The 26,255-nt window shown below is 46.8% G+C and overlaps 1 protein-coding gene across 4 annotated transcripts in view; it reads left to right on the top strand.

Moving 5' to 3' along the window:
* Window positions 1-5,837: 5,837 nt before the first annotated feature.
* The window catches only part of LOC117871309 (glycerophosphodiester phosphodiesterase domain-containing protein 5), a 322,284-nt gene continuing 301,866 nt past the window's right edge, over window positions 5,838-26,255 (top strand). For 3 of the 4 annotated variants that reach the window (XM_034759158.1, XM_034759156.1, XM_034759157.1), the window contains exon 1: window positions 5,838-6,169. The gene's annotated coding sequence lies outside the window, so the exon portion shown is untranslated. The remainder of the gene's footprint in view (window positions 6,170-26,255) is intronic. The other variant, XM_034759159.1, reaches the window with a different exon arrangement.

Raw genomic sequence — 26,255 nt, 5'->3', positions numbered from 1 at the left:
ATTGTCAGAAGTGTCTACTACTTTTGGGTGTCCAACTTGGGACACCTAGGGCCATTTTGTTTTCCCAGAGAACTTAGCATTTTTATAGCACTTAATATGTTCAAAGCACAGCTCCAGTTGACATCAGCTGCATTCAGTTGTGAATGCTCATAACTTCTGCAAATTTTCTATTAAAAAAAACTGAAAACAACTGAACAATAACAACAATTCTATCATGTGGAACCATATTGAACCCCAGCTTGGGTCATCAGCAAGGTTCAGACATTTAGATCCACAGCAGAGTCCTCTGTCATTAGACCTAATGGAGTAACTGATAGCACTGGTCTACAATTTTTGAGAAGTCGTCTGCTTCAGAGATAAAATGTGCTATTTATTATGTATTTTGATGTGTTGAATTCAAATATGACAATTAAAACAACTGATTGGCTACTGTTTCTACGACATTTAAGTTTTTACATTTTATGTCTATATATATTGTGTAGATAGTAGAGTTTTAATCATAAATTGTAAACCTAGGTCTTTTCATGTGTTTATGGTTGCTTTACATGATAATATTTCACCTGTCCTGTTTATGTAACACTTTAAAAATCAGCAAAAGGGTTATATAAATAAAATTTATTATGAAACAAAAGGCAAAAAGCTATTATGTACATAGTTTAGTCCTATTCAGTGTCTACTCGGCGCTTCTTGCTTGTCTCTTGTATTCATTAAATGGAGCATCTCTTGTCACTGTCTGCAAGCATTGATGGGCTCCATTTGCCCTGATCGCATTTCTCCATTGTTGCAATGTCCTGGTGAAATTGCTCACCGTGCTCGTCGCTCACTGCTCCGCAGTTCGGTGGAAAAAAAATCTAGATGAGAGTGCAAAAAATGTATCTTTAGTGACATGTTGCAACCAAGGCTTTTGTATGCCTTGAGGAGGTTTTCCACCAACAACCTGTAGTTGTCTGCCTTGTTGTTTCCGAGAAAATTGATTGCCACTAACTGGAAGGCTTTCCATGCCGTCTTTTCCTTGCCACGCAATGCATGGTCAAATGCATCATCTCGAAGAAGTTCATGAATCTGAGGAGCAACAAAGACACCTTCCTTTATCTTAGCTTCACTTAACCTTGGAAATTTTCCACAGAGGTACTTGAAAGCTGCTTGTCTTTTGTCAATGGCCTTGACAAAGTTCTTCATCAGACCCAGCTTGATGTGTAAGGGTGGTAACAAAATCTTCCTTGATTCAACAAGTGGTGGATGCTGAACACTTTTCCTCCCAGGTTCCAATGACTGTCGGAGTGGCCAATCTTTCTTGATGTAGTGGGAATCTCTTGCACGACTATCCCATTCGCAGAGAAAACAGCAGTACTTTGTGTATCCAGTCTGCAGACCAAGCAAGAGAGCAACAACCTTCAAATCGCCACAAAGCTGCCATTGATGTTGGTCGTAGTTTATGCACCTCAAAAGTTGTTTCATGTTGTCATAGGTTTCCTTCATATGGACTGCATGACCAACTGGAATTGATGGCAAAACATTGCCATTATGCAGTAAAACAGCTTTAAGACTCGTCTTCGATGAATCAATGAACAGTCTCCACTCATCTGGATCGTGAATGATGTTGAGGGCTGCCATCACACCACCGATGTTGTTGCAGGCTACAAGATCACCTTCCATGAAGAAGAATGGGACAAGATCCTTTTGGCGGTCACGGAACATGGAAACCCTAACATCACCTGCCAGGAGATTCCACTGTTGTAGTCTGGAGCCCAACAGCTCTGCCTTACTCTTGGGTAGTTCCAAATCCCTGACAAGGTCATTCAGTTCACCTTGTGTTATGAGGTGTGGTTCAGAGGAGGAGGATGGGAGAAAATGTGGGTCCTGTGACATTGATGGTTCAGGACCAGAAGTTTCATCCTCTTCCTCTTCCTCGTCTGACTCAAGTGAGAATGATTCTGGTGCATCAGGAACCGGCAGTCCTTCTCCGTGGGGTACTGGGCGTATAGCTGATGGAATGTTTGGATAATGCACAGTTCACTTTTTCTTCTTTGACACACCTTTCCCAACTGGAGGCACCATGCAGAAGTAACAGTTGCTGGTATGATCTGTTGGCTCTCTCCAAATCATTGGCACTGCAAAAGGCATAGATTTCCTTTTCCTGTTCAACCACTGGCCAAGATTTGTTGCACAAGTGTTGCAGCATATGTGTGGGGCCCACCTCTTGTCCTGATCTCCAATTTTGCAGCCAAAATAAAGGTGATAGGCTTTCTTAACCATAGTGGTTATACTGCGCTTTTGTGATGCAAAAGTCACTTCACCACAAACATAGAGAAGTTATCTGCACTGTTCACACAAGTACGAGGCATCTCTGTTCAGTTTGGCTAAACAGAAATGTGTCCCTTTGCAAAATCAAACACTGACAAATAAGAGAGCACGACACTGTATGATTTCTAGAGCTGATATAGGGCAATTTGTTCAGCAGAGTGATGTAAGCTTCATTATGATTGCATCATCCATGACTTCTAGGAATAACATGATGCAATTCATATCATGTATGATACAATACCAGCTTCAGATTGCATCATTCATTGTTTTGCCTAAAAAGCAAGTACTGTCCAAACCCAGTCATAGATTTATTCATAGATCCAGTCAAAGATGTATTTTAGTCATTTCTGGTTTAAACTGAGATCCCTTTCCTTTATAACTCACTTATCCTCCACCATTCCCAAGTCAAGGGTCGTATATACTGACCCAATAGCATATCTTGAAAACTAGAGCCAATCAACAATTTTAAGCATAATTTTCGTTCTCAGTGACCCAGAATTAGTAAAGTTTGACTACATTTATTTCAGAAGCATTTTGGCTGTAGAGCAGTGTAGCAGTAGAAGGCTTTTATCCTCTATGTGGACCGGTAGGGGGGGATATGACACATTCCCGTTGGGTCTCACAGCTACTTACTGAGAGCAGAGGAAAGCCAGGACTCCTGGGTTCAGTTCCAGGTTCTGAAGTCCCACAGTATCCCCAACCTATCTCTGTCACCTTCTGCTCCTATCCAGGTCTCCCTCATCCTGTAGCTCCTATCCCTCTTCTGTGCACCCACTCTGCTGTCCCTCCCCCTCTGGCTACTGCAACTCCACCTCCCCAAAGGCCTGGCTTTTAGCTCTTTGACTCCAGTCAGGTGCCTCCTTCTTCTTCCGCAGGCTACCTGGGCTTCAGCAGTGGGAGCATTGAGAGCACAGGCGAGAGAGTCTCCCTGCTCTCAGTTCTTGTGCCTAGGGGCCCCCTTGGAGCTGGGAGGAGCTATTGCTGGAAAAGACCTGTTCAGCTTCTAAAACCCTGGGCTGGAGCATGCTCAGGGCAGACAGAATCTGTACCATCCTAACTCTAAGAAGTTTCTACAGAGCATGTGTGAACTGAGATTAGTTAGAAGTTTATAAACTTGTTCAAACTTAGGTGAATTTTCACAGAGACAGCAAAAAGCACATCCTTAACACTATGGCAACCTCCCTCAAATTTCAAGTCTATTGTATATTGGTTGGTATATTGTGTTCATCACCATAGTATGGGAGCTCTTCCAGTAGTGTTTTATGCAATGGGACTAACACCTGTCACATTGTTCTCTCACCTTCTCCCCTGGGGGAGAAGTGTGCCCAGTGGAGTGCTGCATTTTGATAGGGTGTTTTTTTTTAATATGCGTGTTGCTATATATTTATGTTATAGAAGGCAAGGTCAAAGACATGCAGCTTGCACTTGGAGCTGAAGGTGGGAAGGTTGGTGATGCTCCTTAGATCAAAGCATGAAGGCGCTAGAGCCTCTCAACAAAACACTTAGAAGAATTTTTCTAACATGGGCAAAAGAAAATATTTTCTCCTAATGTGCCAACTGTTCACAATTTGTTTTTCTTACAGTCACAGCTCCTGGATCCACATGATTAGAGGAGAATCATAGAAGTGTAGCACTGGAAGAAACCTCAATAGGTCATCTAGCTCAGTCCCTTCCACTCAAGGCAGGACTACATAATAGTCAGACAAGTCAGAATCTCAGTTTTCATTTAAAACAAAAAACAAACAAAACAAACAAAAACCCTGTTTCCATTCTTGGTTGCAGAGAAAATGTGATCCCAGTGCACCCTAAAGGTTTGGCAATCAGAAAAGAAATAAAAATCATGAATTTAAAAAAAAAACAATATAATTTGGGTTCTTTTTAAGCTAATCCCATGATTTTTTGGAGCTTGACTCATGATTTTTGAATGCTTGAGATTGGCAATTGCTGTTATGGAACGTGTTATGCAATTTTAATTATGGTCAGTGTTAACCATTCTGCCTATAATCATATTCTTTTGTTGTTTGCATTTTATCCTCTCTGTCTTTTCTGCTTTATTATGGTGTTGGCTGTTGTATCATTCTTTAAGTTGTGCTTTATCTACTTCAATTTTCTCCTTGGAATAGAGGGAGAGATGCGTATATGTATTTATCTAGTTAGGATTCAGCTTCTTGAATTGTCTTGGAGCTATTTTCGAAAAGTGTGACAATGGCTACCTTGTTATCCGCCTGTTCTTCCTATTTCAGTGAAGTCAAGTTTTGTGTTTCTCTAAGATTCTGTTTTGGCTCTGATAGTGAACTGGCAGCAGAGTGTCATACCATGGCTTTATCCTCTTTGTGTAGCATGCAGGGGCCCAGTCAGGATCAGGGCCTCATTGCCCTGAGCAGCACCATACAAACACATGGCAAGAGACAGTCCCTGTCCCAACCTGTTTACAATCTGAGGCCCCCAAACCTAAAAACACATAGATTTGTGTAACTTTACCTACATCACTCCTCCCACTGAAGTCTATGGGGCTGCATCATGAGTAGTTACATATGTTCTTAAATGTTTGCAATATCAGGGTCTAAGACAAGGTGAATCGAGTGAGCCTAACAGATTACTGAAGGTGGGGGGAATGAGGGTCACGGGGATCAGAATGCCTGGTGGTTACAGAGGAACAGGAGTACTTGTGGCACCTTAGAGACTAACAAATTTATTAGAGCATAAGCTTTCGTGGACTACAGCCCACTTCTTCGGATGCATATATCTGGTGGTTACAGATTAGCTACCTGCACTTTTAGCAGGTTTTCAGTCAGTTTTGTCTTAGGTACAGGGAGTAACCCTTTCCTGCCTGAATTCAGTAGGGATATCATAGGGTGTATGCCAGGCTGTAACCCTTTCCTGTCCGAGTTACCGGCTTGGGAGGGGGTGTATAGCCCAGGCTGTGTGACCCTTTCCTGCCCGGGTTCCCAGCTGGGGGAGGGGGTGCATAGCCCAGGCTGTGTGACCCTTTCCTGCCCGGGTTCCCAGCGGGGGGAGGGGGTGTATAGCCCAGGCTGTGACCCTTTCCTGCCCGGGTTCCCAGCTGGGGGTGGGGGTGCATAGCCCAGGCTGTGTGACCCTTTCCTGCCCGAGTCCCAGCTGGGGGTGGGGGTGCATAGCCCAGGCTGTGTGACCCTTTCCTGCCCGGGTTCCCAGCGGGGGATGGGGGTGTATAGCCCAGGCTGTGTGACCCTTTCCTGCCCGGGTTCCCAGCGGGGGATGGGGGTGCATAGCCCAGGCTGTGTGACCCTTTCCTGCCCGGGTTCCCAGCGGGGGTCGGGGGTGCATAGCCCAGGCTGTGTGACCCTTTCCTGCCCGGGTTCCCAGCGGGGGGCGGGGGTGCATAGCCCAGGCTGTAACCCTTTCCTGCCCGGTTCCCAGCGGGGGGTAGGGGGTGCCTAGCCCAGGCTGTGACCCTGCGCGGCCCGCGCTCCCGCCGGGGCTGGGTGTAGCCAGGGCAGCCCCGCCTCCTCCCCTGTCTGGTTCAGCCGGGGGCGGAGTTAGCCGGTTTCATTCTCCCCCGCGCGGAGCTCGCCGCTTTACTCCGCTGCTCCTGGCCGAGGGATGACATCGGGGAGGCTGCGCGGGCAGCGGAGGCGCTGAGCGAGCGGAGTCTGCCGGCTGCAGGTTCCTCCTCCCGCGGGCTCTGCCGCTGCTCCGGCCCCCGCCTGGAGAGGCGCCGATCGCAGCGCCCCGGCGCCGGGGAGGACGCGGCAGGTTCCCCGCTTTGCACGGCTCCGAGTCCCCGGAGGAGCCGGGCAGCCCCGGGGGACTTCTCGCCGCGCGGCCGGGGACCGGCCGCTGGAAGTTGCCGGGAGTGGCTCGGAGCTGGTGGCTTCCCCAGGTAAGCGCCGCGGACCGCTGCAAAGGGAGCCAGCCCGGGGGCGCGGGGAGCAGCCAGCCTGCGGTGTCGGGGGGCGATGGAGGACCCGGCTCCCCCGCACACCTCTGCCAAGCCGCTGGGGACCGCAGGGGATGCATCTGGGCGTGTGACCCCCTTGCCCAGCGGCTGGGAGGGCGGGCGTGGAAACACCGGGTGTCTCTCTCCCCTTCCCCCGCGTCCTCTCCCCGACCCCGGCAGCTCTCTGGGGAGCAGGGTTGCGGGAGGAAGGGAACGGACAGATCCCCCGGGTGTGTGTGTGTGTTTGGAGGAGTCTTCCCTGGATAGGGCGCTCACCCCTGGGCGGGGGTGTTCGTGCGCCGCCCCTTATTCAGGGACCAGCGAGATGGGCTGCAAGCCCCGTTGGCTGGCAGCTGGCTTAGCAGGGCAGCCCTGGGGTTTATTTAGACATTCATAGATTCTAGGACTGGAAGGGACCTCGAGAGGTCATCGAGTCCAGTCCCCTGCCCGCCATGGATTCTCCTGCACATTTCCCCCCTATCCAGGGGTTGGTAGGTGGGATCCCATGGAGAGGGGTGGGGGTGGCTCTCTCTGCCCTATGCGGGTGGCAGTGGGATGTGGAGCCCCTGGCACGACAGTCGCCCCCCCTCCTTGCTCTCTGCCGTTCCAAAGTTTGTGGTGGTGCCTCCTGTCCGCGCGGGCTGGGCACGAGGGGCTTCACGCCGAATCGCGAGTGGCTTGTGTCAATCCTAATGAGGATGGATGCCAGAGGCACGGCTGGAGAGGGGGCACCCAGTCTGGGGTTATAGGATTGCTCTCACAGGTGCCGGGGTACGTAAAGCAGCAGATTGTGATCATGACATTTCATCTGGGTTGCATCCGGCTTTGTTTTTAACGACGTGTTAGGTATGTGTGTGTTCACATCAACACTGCTATCGGGATGACAGCATCTGCACTGCCCTGGCACCCTCCAGAGCCGTGTGTGGTATTTTTCAGGATAGGGGGTTATCTCATGTCTTGCAATCCTGAGCCAGCAAAATCCTCGAGCCTGAGGTAGATTAATGCAGCCTCATTAGTTTAGTCAGGAGGAACACCCTGGGTCAGTGCAGACAATTAGAAACCTCCCCTAGTGTCTTAATAAGTCTGACAGCATGTCTCTGCCTGGTGACACCTTCCAGGGGGTTAGCTTTGTTTTTATTAAATCTCCTTTATTCTTTATTTATATTGCTAGGGGGGAAATGTGCAGGAGAATCCATGGCCTTTTGCCTTCTTTGCAAAGAAAGCACCAGAAAAGGAGGAAATTCTGAAAGGGAGTGAAGCAAGAATGAATGAAGGGGCTTGGGAATGAATGATACATGCTTGGAGAATATTTGTTTTATTTACACCTCCTGCTCTCCTCTCCCCTCTGCAATCCCTCTCTACTTCTTGGTGAATAGACTGCCAGGCATTGACAACTCTTTGCCTTAGCACTTTCTGGCATTAAAACTACAGAGATTCAGCTGTTTTGGACCAGATGGCAAAGCAGGATTTTTCAATCCTGGAAATCTGTCCTCTTCAGATTTTTGCAACACTTCCTATCTTTAGGAGAAAAAGACTCGTAGAGCAAATAACTTGATTTGTAATCACTCCTACATATCCTGTCTGCTTGTGTGTTTTTTCTGGTGGGGAAGGGGAGGAAAGGAAATATGGATGTAATCTGAAATGCTTCGAAAGGCGCACACTGTTGGGCAGTAAGATGCCGTATGTGAAACTTTAAAGATTAGTTCTGATTCTGTTTGTACTGGCTTTTGATTGATAGCTCTACAAAGGAATAACGGGAACTCACGGAATAGTTCTCTATAATGGCTTGTCTACGTTAGAAAGTTCCACCATGTAGTTACATGGTTAGACTAGTGTGGTCACACTTCAGACGATGTAGACAGTACTGGGTCCAAAAAACCTGCAAATAGGGCTGTTTTTATTTTAAAGACCTATTTGGAATAGCATTAAACACTGTCTCTATCAGATTAAGTGTGATGGTTCTACCTTGCTTTGTGGTTTAGATTCACCACTACCTAAATTACTAGTCTGTAGATAGTATACCTACCAATTAGCATCTAGAGTGTCTAGTCATTGGCAGATTTGGTGTATATTGAGTTGCCTTCCATTTGAATTGTTGGGTATATTGGTCATCCCTTCACACACAACCCAATCCATTAACACACCATCTAGTCATTATCCACTTTCATTGTGGTTGTTCCACAATTTGGGAAGAGGTTGTTATTTTTATCATGTCTTTCACTTGCACTGTCAAGCCTTGAAGTCTGCTTCAAACTGGTAATCAAACAGTAGTAATTCAACTGTAAAAAGCCTCTTTATAAATCAGAAGCCACTTCTTAAATGTGCAGATCAGATCAGTTGTAAGGTAGTTAATTTTAAAGTGGGTGTCTCCTTCAAGCTGTGCAAAACACTTCTTTAAAAGAAAAGATTCTTTGCGCGTAAAGAAGCAAAATGACAAGGATTTGTCCACTGCCATTCACTGCAGAAGCACAAATTAAATGAATTCTGGGCCAATACATTTTATTTGGTGTCTGATTTCAGCAGCTTGCTCTTTGAAACTAACTTTTAATTTATATGGGAAATTCTTCCTTTGGACCAGGAAGACTATGATTAGATGCGATATCTTCCATCTGCTCTGTGGGCCAAGGATTATTTGTTTCTTTCACTTTATAGAAAGTGCCATGAATATTTACCATCCTCTATAAATAACTGTGTGTTAGAATTGCCCTAGTTTTTTTTTCTAACTTGTACTATTGTGTGGATTTGGTTAACACTGAACAAGGTAAGATTCCCATTAGCAAGTGTCTTGTTCTGTCAGGTAGGTGCCCATTGCTGCTTGAAGTGTGGCCTTTTATGCAGCAGATGCACCTGCTGGGGAGGTTAATCAGACTCTGAATGATTCCTTTATCAATCTTTATCTGCCCTCCCCTTCCCCGCCCTCAAACATCCTATCTTTCTCTCCAACAGTTGATGTCCAGCATAGCACATGTGTGCAAGGTGTGGTTTGGAATTCAATTTGATGCTAAATGTAGTTAGTGAAACCATTATCTCTTCCAAAAGGGTTTTAATAACTAGCCCTTTTTTTGGTAACTCATTATCCAAAAGATAGTGTGATTAACTGAGACGATTTATTAGAGGCTTGTCAGACACTGCCCATATTTCTCCTTCAAGAGGCTCTGCTGTGATACTATTTTTCAGGTCTAAAACAAGTACATCGCTCTTTCTTTCCCTGCATTGATATACAGTGTCCATGTAACTCTTTGTGGACACTCTTATTTTTCCAAACCAATGCTTCATTGGTTATGTATGTACATACTGTAGCTTTAAAACTAAGGCTACCTGGCAGGAACAATCCATCATTTGTTAATGATGTAACAAATCTGTGGTCACTTGGGATTTCAATGCTATCACTATAGTGCATGCCACAGCCACACTAAATTACCTGATATCTGCAAGGGTAGAACTCTGATTCTCCTGCTTCAAAAGCAGAGGAGTAACAGGAAAACCTCAGCAGAGGTTAATGGTATAGGGGCTATGCCCAATGTTGATCTCTTTGATTCTGGTCAGAAGAGGACAGTGCTACACAAACCAACCAGTTCATTTAAAATGCTAATACCCTGTTCCATAGCACCTTTCATCTTGCTAACATTAAGCCTATTAGAGAATCTCCATTTTTACAGGGGAGGTAAGAGACAGAACTGAATTTCATTGACCTTCTCAAGGTCGCATTGTGATCTAGAGATCACAAGAAATAGAACCCAGCATATCTAGTTTCCAGTCCCCTGCTCCAAGCACTCTCCCTTCCAGACAGGGTCCTTGTCTATTTGTTTTGAACAGTACCAAGTACACACTGATGGTACCGAGCACATAAAGCGGGGGAAGGGTTTGTAAGGGAATTCTAAATGGCTGTCTGTAGTAACAGGAGATTGTGTTAAATAGTGACTGGAGAAAACTATTGATACCTGGTTTTGCTGTGTTCTTTTTTTAAAGCCACTTTCTCTCAATTTCTCCCCCCCCCCCGCCCATTCTGAACCGCTGCTTGTGATTTTTTTTTTTTTTTTTGGACTAATAGCCTATCGTTGCTTGATACTGTAAAACACAAGCCACCTCATCTCTTTAATATGTGGTTTAAAATATTTTTTATAATGTTCCTGGCAAGAAAAACTTTCAAGGTAAATGTGCTCTTCGGAAGATATTCAAACTAGGTTCCTCTTGAATTGCTTTGGGGTGGGGGTGGGGTCAATCGTAAACCTTTCTACACCAAGTACAATGCATTCCAAGATAAACCTTAATAAATACACAATTGAAGAGGTACCTGGCGGTTGCTTTAGGTTTGTCTGCTTTGTCCGCTCAGACGTCAATTACATTGTGTATAAGGATGATTCTGTGTAAGGGTGAATCTTCCACCCTCCCCTCCTCTTGTGTATGTGAAAAATCTGCAAATAATCTCTTGCTTAACTTTGGGGGCACCTGAAGTTTGGGTGCTAAATGCTGAATTGTAACCATAGTCATGTTGGTCCCAGGATATTAGAGAGACAAGGTGAGTGAGATAATATCTCTTTATTAGACCAACTTCTGTTGGTAAGACCTCAAGAGCGCCTCTCTCTCTCTCTCTCTCTCTCACATACTCACACTCACACGTTTGATAAGAGAGATTGCCTCACCTGCCTTGTGTCATTGAATTTGATGGGAGTTGAGGGTGATTGGCAGCATTTCAGGATCAAGCCTACAAGGGTATCAATTTTTATTTATTTATTTTTTAATTGTGTATGTAGGAAGGGAAAAAAGATCCCCAACCCTCTCCGCCCTGCCCTCTGTTTTTGTGGAGGTGGTACTGGTGACAGACCACAAATTTAGGCATCGATCCCGCAATGAGCTCTGTGCCGCCAGACCCCTGCAGCTGTGCAGAGCCTCACTGAAAGCTCTTCTTATTTAGAAATAGCAAGTGCTTGCTTGGAAATGATTCTGTGCAATCATGGTTTATATATGAAAGCCCTACCTATTGTTTACACTTCAAGGCACTGATCCTGCAAGTTACCCCATTGGGGCACAGGGTTCTGCAGGATTGCTTGGTTGGGGTCTAGGTGATTTCAGCTGAAATAACTCTGATCTACTGTACTCTTCTCCGCTTTTACTATTTGTTTACTATTTTGCTATTTTGTTGCTCTGGACTGGTGATGCTAAACTGGTCAGTTTCACTTTCCGCCTCTATTGTTGGGATGATGCAATGTGTGACCTTCAAGGTAGGAGAACACGTTTTTAGAAACAAACTCTATGACATAAAATGAAAAAATATTGCCATTATTTCTCTTTGCAAAACCTTAAATTCTGGGCATGTGCTACTGGCACCGTGCACTTATAAATATCGCAACTGTGCCACAGCCTGTCCCCTTCCCCCCCTTCTCCCTGCAAGAAATCAAAGCAGAAATTTAAATAACCTTCTTCTTTATGGTCCCAGGTGTGATACACTGTGCAGAAGGGTTCTGTAATGCTGATTTTAGATAGGTGGGTCTTGTATATGTTTCTGAATTACATGAGGGAATGCATCAGGCATAAACAGCACTTACGCGAAGACTACATTTTCCTTTAGGTGCAGTGGCCCCTTCTAAAGTGTCTGTCTTTTTAAATTAACCAGATGGGTTTTCTGTGTGTTCCAATTTCCAAGTACTACAATGAGGCACTCTAATAGATTAGGTCTCAGGCCACTTCTTTTGTATTTATTAATCTGGGTGATCACTGACACACTCACTGATCTAAAACTGCCTGAGTCTGGTACCCGTGATGGTGTTTACTATGAAACTGCAATCACGGGAAATACAATAGATCAGTTTTTTGGTGTGGGAGGGAGAGAAGGGAAATCTTCTGGTTAAAAGACCAGGAACAAGGAGATCTGGTTGTTTGGTTACTACAATTAATGAGCAAAGTGTAACTTAAGAACCTAAGAGGAGGTTTTGTTCTCAGTTCTGACACAGACTGGCAGTGTGACTTTGCACAAGTCAGTCAGAGGCTACTTTTGAAAGACTGGCCCTAACTGTGGATGTTGTTTGATACCCCCTTCCCCCGAGGTCCTGAGAACCGATGGCCCCACTTGCTTTTTATCCATATACCCTTTTCTCCATTTCCCGATCTGTGAAATGGGGATATAATACTTAAAAGCGTTGTGGGGTTTAATGTCTTGTAAAGCATTTTGGGACACTTGGATGGAAGGAGATACACAAGTACAAAGGATTTGTATTGCTTATCCATCCATCAAAATTTTCTTCCTTCTGCATTAAAATATTTCCTGCATACCCCAAGGGTTCATCTGTAAACATTATAATGGGCTTATCCAATGCTTTGATATGTTTTCTTCTGAAAGATAAAATAGGATATCTCCTAGAACTGGTAGGGACCTTGAAAGGTCATTGAGTCCAGCCCTCTGCCTTCACTAGCAGGACCAAGTACTGATTTTGCCCCAGATCCCTAAGTGGCCCCCTCAAGGATTGAACTCACAACCCTGGGTTTAGCAGGCCAATGCTCAAACCACTGACCTCTCCTTCCCCCTGGATATGTTTCTGGTGACCAGAGGGTATGGGTGAGGGATACATCCTCTGAAATCCTGGTCTCTTCTCTATCTCCCCTTTCATGCTTTAATCTAGAAGGAAGCCCTGCCTGGAGAGAAGTTTCTTTAAGGTGTCAAGTCAGTGAGGTTTCAGAAGCAGTTGCCCAGCATGACAGTGATTACCTCTGTAGGCAAGTGTGGGAATTTCGTCAATCTAACCACTAATACTTTGCATCTCTTTTGGATGAGACTTAAACCTGACAACTGAACCAGCTGTGACTAAAGATCCATGGTGTTTCACATAGGTAGAGGTGCATCCCTATGTCACCTTTGTGAAACCTAGCGCCAGAGGCCAGTCTTCAAATCTGCATGCCTACAGTGAGGCTCCTGAAACAGAAATGGTCTCATCTTAATAAGGTGCTGAACACTTGCAGTTTCCTGACTAACTTTAGGCACTAGGTTTGAAAATTTTGGCCAGAGGTTCTCTTTCGGACCCTGTCATTTGTCAAGGTACTGGCTAACTTGGGTTACCTTCTCCAGGTGTAGGTACTGCCTTACTCAGATCTGGGTTATGATTTAATGACCTCCTTCTAACATCCTACAGGTAAGACAGCTTTGTGTGTTCAAATATTAACATGCTGGGTATAAACTTACAGTGGTGTCTTTTACATTACATTGCCTGAAAGCAAATTGCTTCTCAGTACATCACAAGATCATGCATAGCACCACTGCTGCATGGATGCTTGTTGGCTAAACACAAACTTGTGTGGATAACCAGGAAGATAACTCTTGCTGTGCACAGAAAAATAAAAAAAAAGAATAGCTCCACAGGCATTGGAGACTTCAACTATATCCATGCACAGCTGTCCCTGAAAAGTACAGAGACTGGGACAAGTACAACTAGAGCCCCGAGTGCATGAAGAAGTGCACTCTTTAGCATTTCTATAAGTGTAAGTTTGAGGGCCCTTGCAAAAGCACCGTGCTGTAGCTGTTTGAACTCAGGGCTGGGGCCAGAGTTCTAATCCTGACTCTGCCACCCACCTGAATCACCGTGTGAAGTTAAGCCACTGATCCCTGAATTTTGAGTGCCGCTATTTTTGTAGACATGACCTGAGACACTCGAGGATCTCTCTCTTTTTTTTTTTTTTTATTTTTTTTTAAAGAGGTGCTCAACACTTAACTCTAACTGAAGTCAATGGGTACCAGGGGGTCCCTAGAACTGTTGAAAATCAGGCACAAGATGACTTGTATTAGGGCATCAGAAATAAGCGGCTACTTCTAAAAACTCTGATTCTCTATTTTTACCCTTCTGTCTTTTGGGGATAACTTGCCCATCTTTTTAAAGGGATGGTGTGTGAAGATTATATTTAAAGTACTATGGAGCCTTAGTTAACAGAGCATGTCAGTTTAGGTTAAATGTAGCCTTAAATTTAATATAGTCAATGAAAAATCACTCCCACTGCTTGGGGGCATAGGTGCTTTGATGGTGGGGGATGATCATATGGGGGACTTGTCCGCCTGTCTCAGCCAACCCTGTGCGTACCCCCATTCCTGTAGATACTGCAGATCTGTGCAGGGGGTCTGTGTTAGGAATCATTGTCCTGCCTGGCTGGAACCTGCTGAGCCTGCAGGAACAATAATGAACGTGCTTTGCACTTTCCACTGAGATGGCAAACCAGCGCTTCTGTGTATGACCCTAAAGAACATTGACATAGCTTTGAGCATTGTAATATCTATTTAAATGTGACACAGTTGTCCTTTAATTGGCTGTTAATGGCTCTGCCTTAAGCCTGATGTAGGAAAATTAGTTTGTCCCAGGCTTGGGAAGCTAAGATGATAACATTAAGGGCATTGCCAGGGAAGGGGTGGGATGGGGCTTCCCCATCAAGGGCCAGGGGTAGCATTAGTGGGAAGCTCAGATCTCTACTACCAGCAGCTGGGTGGGTGCTAACCCTGGACTTTCCCCGGAGACTAGTTTTACAAATCTGCCTCCTATTTAGTAATTGTCTGACAGATTTTGGAATTACACACCCCTGCCTCCTTTTCCCCCCTTCTTTTCTCGCCCCCCCGCTCTCACTCTGAGAAGAAGCTCACTACTTTTCTTTCAGCCCCTCCCAAACCCAGTTATCCAGAGAACTGTGAAACAAGGACACAGAGTAGCACCTGGATACCTGTTGTCTAGGGTTACCATATTTCCACAAGCAAAAAAGAGGACACTGGGGGGGAGGAGCCCCGCTCTAGCCCTGCCCCTGCCCCGCCCCATCTACTCCCTCCCACTTCCCACCCCCTGATTGCCACCCTCAGAACTGCCAACCCCCCCCCCCGCTCCTTGTCCCCGGACTGCCCCCTCCTGGGTCCCCTGCCACTAACTGCCCCCTAAAATCCCACCCCCTATCTAAGCCGCCCTGCTTCTTGTCCCCTGACTGCCCCCTCCTGAGAACCCCCTACGACCCTACCTGTCCCCTGACTGCCCCGACCCTTATCCACACCCCCACCCCATATTCACACCCCCATCCCCGGGGACTCCCATGCCCTATCCAACTGCTCCCTGCCCCTGACAGGACCCCCAGAACTCCTGACGCATCCAACCCTCTCTGCTACCTGCCTGCCTCGACCCCTCTCCACACCCCTGCCCCCAAGCCAGTCCACCCAGATCCATCTAACCCCCCCGCTCCTTGTCCCTGACTGTCCCAACCCCTCTCCACACCCCTGCCCACCTGACAGCCCTCCCCCCCAAACTCCCGACCTATCCAACCCTCCCTCCCTGTCTCCTGACCAGGGCCGGCTTTAAAGAGCCCAGGAATCGCCCTGGGGCCGGAACCGGGGCCGGAGCTGCTGGGGCCTGAACTGGGCTGGGGCCGCCAGGTGCCGCTCGGCCAGGGCCGCGCCTCCCCGGAGCTCTCCTCCTCGCGCCCCCTGCCCCAGCTTACCTGCTGCTGCCTCCCGCTTGCCCCTGCTTCTTTTCAGACTTCCCGCAAAGATCTGATTTGCGGGAAGCAGGGGAGGGGGAGGAGCAGGAGCAGGTGGGCGGAGCTTTCAGGGGAGTGGAGGAGGGGGAAGACAGCTGCGGGGCCGGACAGTGTGGTAAGGCTGCAGGGGATGGGGGGAGCCGGGAAGGGGCTTTGGGTGCCCAGCGGTGCTTTGCTGCCGCCTTTTTGTCTATAAATAGCTGACCGGGGGGAAATCCCGGACACTTTTAGATTTTTAAAAATCCCCCCTGGACGGCTATTTATAGACCGAAAAGCCGGACATGTCCAGGGAAATCTGGACATATGGTAGCCCTGCTGTTGTCCGACCCCAAATAAGGTGATCAGTTAAACTCTGAGTATGTGGGCAAGACCCATCAGCTAGACACCTGGGAAAGAATTCTCTGTAGTAACTCAGTGCTCTCGCCATATAGTGTGCCATCCCCAGCAGTTGAGGATTTTTCGTACTGGCCGTTGCCGAGGGGTCACATGCCATTGTAGGTAGTCCCATCGTACCATCCCCTCTTATCAACTTATCAAGCTCAGATTTGAAGCTAGTTAGGTTTTTTTTTTGCCCCCACTGCTCCCCTTGCAAAGCTGTTTCAGAACTTTACTCTTCTGGTGGTTAGAAACCTTTGCCTAATTTTGAGCCTACACCAAGGTCTTTCTTCTCCTCTGTTGCTTCCAACTGATAAATCCCCAGTTTATAGGAAAAAGTATTTTTTGGTCCCTCAATTCATGACTTTGCACTATTAAATATCATCCCATTTCTATTACTCCAATTTACAAGGTCATCCAGATCTTCTTGTATGTTGTTCTGGTCCCCCTCCATATTGGCAATACCTCCCAACTTTGTGTCATCTGCAAATTTTATTAGCACACATTCACTTTTTGTGCCGAAGTCAGTAATAAAAATGTTAAATAAGGTTGGTCCCAAGACCAATTCCCGAGGAACTCCACTAGTAACCTCCCTCCAGCCTGATAGTTCAGCTTTCAGTATGACCCATTGTAGTCGCCTCTTTAACCAGTTCCTTATCCACCTTTCAGTTCTCATATTAATCCCCATCTTCTCCAGTTTAACTAATACAGTAACTCCTCACTCAGTCGTCCCGGTTAACGTTGTTTCATTGTTACGTTGCGGATCAATTAGAGAACATGCTTGTTTAAAGTTGCACAATGCTCCCTTATAACATTGTTTGGCAGCCGCCTGCTTTGTCCACTGCTTACAGGAAGAGCAGCTCATTGGAGCTAGCTAGTGGGGGCTTGGAACCAGGGTGAACCGGCAGCCCCCCTATCAGCTCCCTGTTCCCCTAAGTTCTCTGTGCGGCAGCCGCCCAGCAGGCTATCAATTGCCGGCAGTTCAGCTGTCCCTCCCCCCACTCCCATGTGCTGCTCCTGCCCTCTGCCTTGGAGCTGCTCCCTGAGACTCCTGTTTGCAGTGCAGGGGTGGGGAAGGGGGAAAGAGAGGGGCTAATATCAGGGTGTCCCCCTCCCCTGCTCCTGCCACCCACTTACCCTATCTCCATAGAGCAGGGGAAGCTCAGGGCAGAGGGAGCTTGCAGGCAGCTGCTGTCTCAACTTCCTGATTTACTTAAAAAGGCAATGTACTTAGAGTGGGGTCAAAGTATTTCTCCTTCTATGCTGTCTCCCCTCCCTCCATTTGTGCTGCCTTGTAGAGTGTAAGGCTACATTAACAACAACGTGTTAACCATTGAGGGCTCAGCCGAGTGCTAGTTCATCATTTAGCAGTAAGGCATTCCCTGGGAAATATCCCACCCTCTGACTCCTCCACCTCAACCAAGCTTCACAATCATTATCACTGTGTACAGTATTAAATTGTTTAAAACTTATCCTGTGTATAAATATAGTCTTTTGTCTGGTGAAAAAAATTTCCCTGGAACCTAACCCCTCCCCCCCATTTACTTTAATTCTTATGGGGAAATTGGATTCGCTTAACGTTGTTTCACTTAAAGTCACATTTTTCAGGAACATAACTACAACGTTAAGCGAGGAGTTACTGTAATTTCCCATGTGGAACTGTATCAAATGCCTTACTGACATCCAGGTAGATTCGATCTACTGTATTTTCTTTGTCTAAAAACTCAGTTATCTTCTCAAAGAAGGAGATCAGTTTGGTCTGGCATGATCTATGTTTTGTAAAACCATGTTGTATTTTATCCCAATTACCGTTCACCCTCTATATCCTTAACCACTTTCTCTTTCAAAATTTGTTCCAAGACCTTGCATACAATTGAGGTCAAACTTACAGTAATTTCCTGGACCGTTTCTCCCCCCCCCCCCCCTTCTTAAAAATAGGAATTATATTAACAATTCTCCAGTCATAAAGTACGACCCCCAAGTTTACAAATTCATTAAAAATCCTTGCTATTGGGTTTGCAATTTCATGTGCCAGTTCCTTGAATATTCTTGGATGGAGATTATCCAGGCCCCTGATTTAGTCCCATTGAGCAGTTTGAGTTTGGCTTCCACCTTGGATGTGGTAATATCTGCCTCAATATCCTTGTTGCCATTAGCCACCCTGCTATTAGTAGCACATGTCCTCCAATCTATATCTGGGAAGTTAAAGGTGATCCATGTGTGCCAATGGGGAGGGTAGGCGGGACGGGACAGAGTGAGGGCAGCCAACTTCAACAAGCATGCTCCGTATGAGCCAAATCTGGGAGTAGGCATGTAACCCTGCATACCCTCTGCCCCACACGTTGCAGGGCTGTTTAATTGCAGTGTAGGTGTCTGGGCTCCGGCTGGAGCCTGAGCCAGAACATGTACACTGCAATTAAACAGCCCCATGGGCCAGCTGCCGGTGTCCAATTGCAGTGTAGACGTACTCCGAGGCAAGAGGGTAATATAGGGTTACCATATTTCAGCAAGCAAAAAAGAGGACGGGAGGAGCCCCGCCCCCGTCCTGCCCTAGCCCCCGCCCCTGCCCTGCCCACTTCCCGCCCCCCTCACAACCCTCAACCCTCCCCCCGCTTCTTGTCCCCTGACTGCCCCCTCCTGGGACCCCTGCCCCTAACTGCCCCCCAGAACCTCACCCCCTACCTAAGCCTCCCTGTTCCTTGTCCCCTAACTGCCCCCTCCTGAGACCCCCCCCCACCCTGACTGCCCAAAACCTTATCCCCACCCCCCCAGAAAGCCCCCCCCCCGCTCCCTGTCTCTTGACTGCCCCCTCCAGAACCTCCCTGCCCCTTCTCCAACCCCCTGGCCCCCTTATCCTGGCACTCAGACCAGCATGCCGGGGAAGAGTTCCAGACTGCCGGTGCGAACGGCCGGCTGGTGATCTGCGAATGCAGGGAGGGAGGGAGGGAGTGCTCTCAGCTGCAGGGGAGAGGAAGGGGAAGTGGAGGAGGGGCTCTCTCTGGCTGTCAGAGCCCCATGTAAATGGCACCATCCGGCCGGCTGCCCTGTTAGCTGCGCGCGCTCTGCATGGGGGGGGGGAGGGGGAAAATCCGGACATTTACAAATTTCCCCCTGGACGCTATTTTTAACTCTAAAAGCTGGACATGTCCGGGGAAATCCGGACGAATGGTAACCCTAGGTAATAACCTCATTACTACCTAACTGGGCTGGATTTGAACCAGTGACCTCTATTGCTACTAATCCTCTGGTGGCTTTGTCATCCTGGCATGCGAAAAAGCCATCTTGTTAGGAGTAAGAATGTGGTAAGTTAGCAGGAACTTCCTCTAAGGAATGGAATCAGTGAGCTTATTTTGTGGTAAAGCTTTAACATTCTGTTTTCCTTCAGAGAGCCCCTGCCGGGAGTAGTTCCCATGGATTCACTTCTAAGAGGAAAATAAACTCAAAGAATGTGTTCGGGTCTTTCTAAAGATGTAACGTTAAAACACCTAAAAACTCTCCAACTTGAGACAGCCCCTAAATATTTACTTAAAATGGTATATTATGGTACTTGGATTTGTAGTAATGCTGGTGTGGCGGCTGCCCTCTTGGCCGATGCACAGGGGTTAAACTAGGGCAGTGGTTCCCAAACTTTAACAGCCCGTGAACCCTTTCACTAAACTGTGAAATCTCGTGAACCCCCTCCTAAAAATGAATATTTTCAGGGATTTAAGTTTAAATTTCCTCAGTGTGATGGATGCCCCAACTGCCCGGCCCCGCTCTTCCTGGGGCTTGGGCTGCCAGCCCTGCGTGGAGCACTGGGGTTCAGGCTGCTGGCTCCCCCGCTGACGGGGGCAGGGCTCGGGCTGCCAGCCCCAACTGCCCGGCCCCGTTCTCTCTGGGGCTCGGGGTGTCTGCCCTGCAACTGGGTCCCACCTGCTGTCTCCAATGCCCAGGGTCCTCTGTCCGCCATTAGTGAAATTTTTCTGGCGAACCCTCTGTAACATTCTGCGAACCCCAGTTTGGGAACCACTGAACTAGGGACTGTCAGAGCTAAAAGCATGAGCTGCTACAGCAAAGAACCTAAGCCCCATAGCTGGGGGCTGTAATAACTCCTATGCCCTATGGATTGGCCCAGTGGGGGGCGTGTAACACACACTCACTGGTATATTACACTAGCCCTTCGAGGACACCCTTGCCCTGGGCACTGTATAAACACATAGTAAGAGACTTCCCTTTTTCCCCTCAAAGGGCTTGCCATTCAAGGCCAAAGGTGGGAGAAGGAAGTAGTGTTAGCCCCATGGTACAGATAGGGCAAACTTTATATGTCCATGCCCCAAGTCAGAGGTTCCCCAACCTTTTCAGGGTTGTCTTCCCCCCCCCAGAGTGGGACTGAGGCTGGGGCCAGGAGCTGGGCTGTGGCAGAGCAGGGCTGGTTGGCGCTCCTCCTTGTCCCTCGTGACAGTTGGCCCAGATCCCAATGCACACCCCGAATGTTCCTCTGTGCCCCCCTAAGGGGGCGTGCCCCACTGTTTGGGGACCTGTGCCCTAAGTCATGTGGGAAGTCTGTGGTAGGGCCAGGAATTGAACCCAGTTCTCTGCAGTCTCTGTGCCTTAACCGCAAGACCATCCTCACCCTCGTGATAGGAGTGAATTAAAAAGGACACACTTTTCATGCAAGTTAAGAAGACTGTGAAGCGAGGGGTGTGTGATGCCTCGTCTTTTGGTCTGATTTTAATGCAACTTGTATCTTAGGGGTTTGTGTGGTGTGGTTTTTGTTTGTTTTTGTTTTTTAAAGTTTTAACTGGTTTAATTACTGGTTCCTTTTCTGAGCATTATCAAATTTCTATTTTGGTTGATGATTTGCAGTAGCATCCTTCTAATGAACGCTGAATGTGTTCAGGTGAATGTTTTCATCACAGATAAAAGAACCCAATGCACTTGAGAGCTACTTCAGACTGGAACTCTATCAGAGGGGGACATTGGTGAAACAAAAGTGCCAGCTTTTGCCAAGCCCATAGGAATTCGCTGAGAACTGACAAATTCATAGCTGGAAACAAAAGCAGCTCACCTATGTAATTTTGTTCAACATACATAATAATGTATTTTAGTGTTTCTATTCTGAGAGGCTTGTGAGTTGCTGCATGTATTAACTTCATTTGTAGCATGGAATAGAGACATTACAAGGAAAGATGTAAGCTTTGCTTTGTAACTTTGAAATCTTTGCTCTGAGCTTGTGAACCCAGGCATGGGAATTGTCTCCCCCACCCATTCAGGAGGTCCATCAAGATTAAATGGGCCATTTAAGGAACATCATGATACAAAGTATAGGGCCACTCTCACCTTGGAAATGCTGTGTGCAAGGATGCTTGTCGCTTTAACTGGAAGGCTAAGTGTAAAAGATTAAACAAAGTCACAAGACATTTTTTCATCTCTTGGCTGTTTGAACTCTCACAGGGGCCACAGACACTAAACTAGATCACTCAGGGGTGATCCCTGGGTCCAACCTGAAAGACTTTTTTTGAATTGATACATTGGTACAATTCTGTCATCTTTAGGAACTGTAAATAATAACTCACTTGTGTGTGTGTGCGTGTGTGTGTATGCTTGCTTGCTCGAACCTGTAAATAGAAAAACAACAACAACAACAAAAAGAGAGTTAGTTAGTAAATCTTTATTTAGTTTATTACAGGATTGGCTACAGGTATTGTCTTTGGTGTGGGATCTGAGATACAAATTGTTCTGAAGTTTACGTGATTGGTCCCTTGGGACTAGAAGTAACCTGAATATTTTGTGACCTTTTGGTAGGGGTGATCAGTTATCACTAAATCCCTCTTTAGCAAGGGATGGCAAGACAGACTGCAGAGCCGAAGGAAACTGTCTGTGACTCCATGGTAAGACTGTTAAAGTGATCCAGGAGTTCACTGCGTAGGTGAAAGTTAATTCTAGAACCATGGGCAGTGGGTATCAAAGGGCAGGGCAGGATAAGCCCCAAGGCCTCTCTCCCCTGAAGGACTAATATTGTTCTAGGAAAGTTTAGGTCACTTCTGTATTCCTGAAACATGCAGGGCTGACAAGATGCTCTTCCTCTGTTGTAATAATAGACTAATGTTCCTTTTAAAAAGGAAAAATGCAAAGGGGAACTGGATGGCTCACGGTAATGGGCTGTGCAACCTTTTTATGTCTATATTACTGGCTCAAATCTGGTGTCCTAGTTTTCTGTTTATTCAATGGCCTCTGTGAGTGAGTTTGTCCAGTGCCTAGAAGTGAAGTCTTCCCCAGACACCAATACCATAAGGGCCAACGGGAGAGGCGGTCCTGGCAGAGAGGCAGAGGATTAGATAGACACTGAAATGGGGTCTTGGTTGGAGGAGCAGTTTTGAAATGCCTTGGTTGGAGGAGAGGAGCTTGTGGTACTTCTGTGCATACTGTTCTGTAGCAACATAAACTTTGTTCTCCAGGACTCTCAGAACCTTTCACGAGCACTAACTTCACCACAGAGGGAGAAAGAACCTGCCTGTGTTATGTGCCACTTTAGTCCTCTCTAATATACTAAACTAAATCACGTTGGTGGTTGTAACCCTGACTTTTACAGGGGTCTATGACACTCCAGTGACATGATTAAAACTGTTTGGCCCCATCTTCAGAGAGTGTTGGTGCCCTAGTTGGGTGTGTCATGTTGCATGATCCACAGGCGCAGAAGGTTTGGCAGAATAGAGAGGCCCTTGAAAGCCAGCTCTGCTTCAGAACCCCTGTCTGAGCTAGCAATAGTATTGTTCTTCCCCTATAGTGTAACTGGAATATTTAAGTTGGAGGCAGAAGCGTGGCAGTTCTCTGAACCAATACTTAGATCTCTTCCTTCCTCCCGGAACAGGACTAGACTACTTTCTCTTCTGTGGTGCTGAGATGCTGGAATGAGGTCACATTCCGGAAGCTTGGTGTTAGCTATGTGTAAAGAAATACCTATGTGTTGGATCAGATAGGTGGCACGTCAGAAAGATGAGATGTGGGAATGTTGGAGGAGATCTTTGTGGGTATCAAATGTATTTATAACTATGCCATCACCATCCCTTGCTCAAGTGCAAAGCTTGAGCTCCTTTTAGAAACCTGCTGTATTTTAGTGAAAGCTTGGTTTGATCGAATCACATTTCAGAATTCCTGTTCACAGAAGTGGGGGAGATCTCAGGGAAAGGAGACATGGACTTCATTGCAGATATTTTGCATTGTTGGAAGAGGCTGGTTTAAAGACCAAACAAACCAGCAACAATTGGAATATTTAAGAGACTTAACAGCCTTCATTAACCTGAAGGGGGAGGGATAGGTCAGTGGCTTGAGCATTGGTCTGCTAAACCCAGAGTTGTGAGTTCAATCCTTGAGGGGGCCACTTAGGGTTCTGGGGCAAAATCAGTACTTAGTCCTGCTAGTGAAGGCAAGGGGGCTGGACTCGATGACCTTTCAGGGTTCCTTCCAGTTCTATGAGATAGGTATATCTCCATATATTATATTATTATTTTTAACATGTGTAATAGCAGTTAACATGATCATTCTGTTCTGCAGCTGGATAGTCACACTGCATCATTTTGGTGAGTGATGAATCGTGACCAGTAACTTGGTCACTGCTGATCCATAGACTTCAGTTTCAGCAAACACATGACTTAAAACTTCATATGAGAGCACACAAATAAGAGGCCTGCAGTTGAAAATTATGGCCATTGGGATTTTTAGATACATTGGATATTCTTCAGTCACCGGATCTACGGGATTCAAAGGCACCTAAGAGTTAAGTATTCAAATCCCAAAGAAAGTTGATGGGAATTACACACTTAACACCTTTTAGGTCTCTTTTGAAAATCTCTATCATAACTGAATGCTTGCCAAATGATGAAATATAATGAGTGGAAAAGGATAAACAGAATAATCAGGTTAACTTGCAGCATAGCAAATAAAGTTATGTATACTTAGGGTAATGAATATTGTGAAATCCCTCTTATGTAAATACCACATAGTTTCGGAAAACAGCAGCTAATGTCTTGCATCAATGGAAAATATTTGCAGTAACTTCAGTGTCTTTTTACCTAGGAATTTGGTAACTGGAATTCTGACTGATTTCATACTGCTCGATAAGCAAATTTAATTCTAGCAAGAGAGGTTTATATCTACCAGAAATAAATAGCTGTTTAGGAGACAGGTAAGATAAACATACTGTGGTGGATGGAAACATGCGAGGTGTAGCTTTGTAGCAGGGTTAGGCCAAATATCAAATATGTGATATCTCATCTCTGACCTTTTGGATTCTGTCGTCATGCCTGGAACTTTGCCCAGCCTCTCACGTGCATTGTAGCTTTGTTTTTAGTTCCAGGACACAATTACTTATGGGGCCGCTCAACTTCCAGGAAGAACATTTCAATGTGTCATTGTTTTTTGTGACCCTTGGTGACCAATACGTTTGCAGGTATCAGCCAGTGGGAGTGGGGAGGATGAGGGATTTCTTCCCCCCCCCCCCCCCCCCCCCCCCAGTTTCCAAGGTTAATTTTTTAAAAGATCTCCAAAATTTCATGGTCTTGGCTAATTCCCCCTTTCAAGAGAGCCCAATTTAAAATTGCTAGGGAAAAGAGGTTAGTAGTTTGTGGTTTTTTTTTTTTTTTTTTTTTTTTTAAGAACTAGAAAAGGAATTGAATATGTGGTCTGTGTATTCGGATAAACTATCAAATACTCTAATGAAGTGGGGTTACAGTCAAAACATGTACCAAGATGCTGTAAAAACACTACCGATAATGGCTATCTTTGTCAAATCTACAGACCACACTGTGTCTGGCTGTAGATTAAGTGGGTGGGGCCAGCACTGTACCTGGTTCTGCTCTTTGGAGGTCTCCCATGCAATGTGGTGATGGCTATCGCTATGGCTACACTGGTGCTTTACAGCGCTGCAACTTTCTCGCTCGGGGGTGAATAAACACCCCCCCGAGCGCAGCAAGTTACAGCGCTGTAAAGCACCAGTGTAAACAGTGCTCCAGCGCTGTAAGCTAATCCCCTCGTGGAGGTGGAGTACCTGCAGCGCTGGGAGAGCTCTCTCCCAGTGCTGGCGCTGCGACCACACTCGCACTTCAAAGCAGCGCTTTGGAGTTTCGAGTGTAGCCATGCCCTTTGTTGGTGGAATGTCTTCCTTGGTACTGGCAGTGAACCGTTCCTTGGCGAGCTAGAGGTGTCTCGAAGACGATCCCATGGTACTCGGTGCAAGACTAGGCATGTTGATGCTAGCCTCTTGCCAAAAGCTTGGGAACAGCATTGTGCTTATTGAGATTCTATTCGTGGTTTATATTCACGAAGTCTCTGCTTTCCGTCCTAAAACTTTAACATTACTTTGGACAGATGCTTCATTCTACTCCAGAAGTCGCTGTCTCGGTGGTGGATCCTGTATATTCTGTTGTAAAATGCTCTAGTACTCATCTTAGGCCTTGGCTACACTTGCACGTTCTACTGCAATAAAGCCTCTCAGAGCGCTCTACCTTACTCCCCGTCCACACTGGCAAAACACGTAGAGTGCTCTGACTCCCTGGCTGGAGCGCTCCTGGTACTCCACCTCCCCGAGAGGATTAACAGCTGTTGCGTATTGGGTGAGACGGTTCCGTGCCAGTGTAAACGAGAAGTAACATTACAACGCTCTAATTGACCTCCGGAAATGTCCCATAATCCCCTTAACTGAAGTGGCCTCTCTTGTCTTTGTTGTGAACTCGGGATGCGGAAGTGCCCTTTCAAAGCTCCGTTTTGGAGTGCCGGTTGCTTATCTGGTCTGAGGAAAAAAATAAACAGCTAATGTTTGCTTTGAGTGAGTGAGGGAGAGGCGGGGGGGGGGGGCGCCACCTCCCAAAAAACAAAACGACACTCTCCCCCCACCCCAAAAACCCCCCCCCCCCCCCCCCCCCACTCCGTCACACTCCACCCCACCCCCCTATTTGAAAAGCACGTTGCAGCCACTTGAATGCTGGGATAGCTGCCCATAATGCACTGCTCCCAATGCAGCTGCAAGTGCTGTAAATGTGGCCACGCCAGTGCGCTTTCAGCTGTCAGTGTGGACAGACTGGAGCGCTTTCCAGTGGCGTAGCCAGCTTCTCAGTGCAGGGGGAGCAATCATAAATAAGGCGCCCCCCCCCCCTTGGCTCCTCCTCTGGCCGCTCCGTGGGCCCCCCCC

The sequence above is a fragment of the Trachemys scripta genome, chromosome 1 (assembly GCF_013100865.1).
Source record: "Trachemys scripta elegans isolate TJP31775 chromosome 1, CAS_Tse_1.0, whole genome shotgun sequence".
In the NCBI taxonomy this organism is placed as follows: Eukaryota; Metazoa; Chordata; order Testudines; family Emydidae; genus Trachemys; species Trachemys scripta.
Note: the sequence above shows the minus strand (reverse complement) of the source record. Positions and strands in the feature narration are given on the sequence as shown.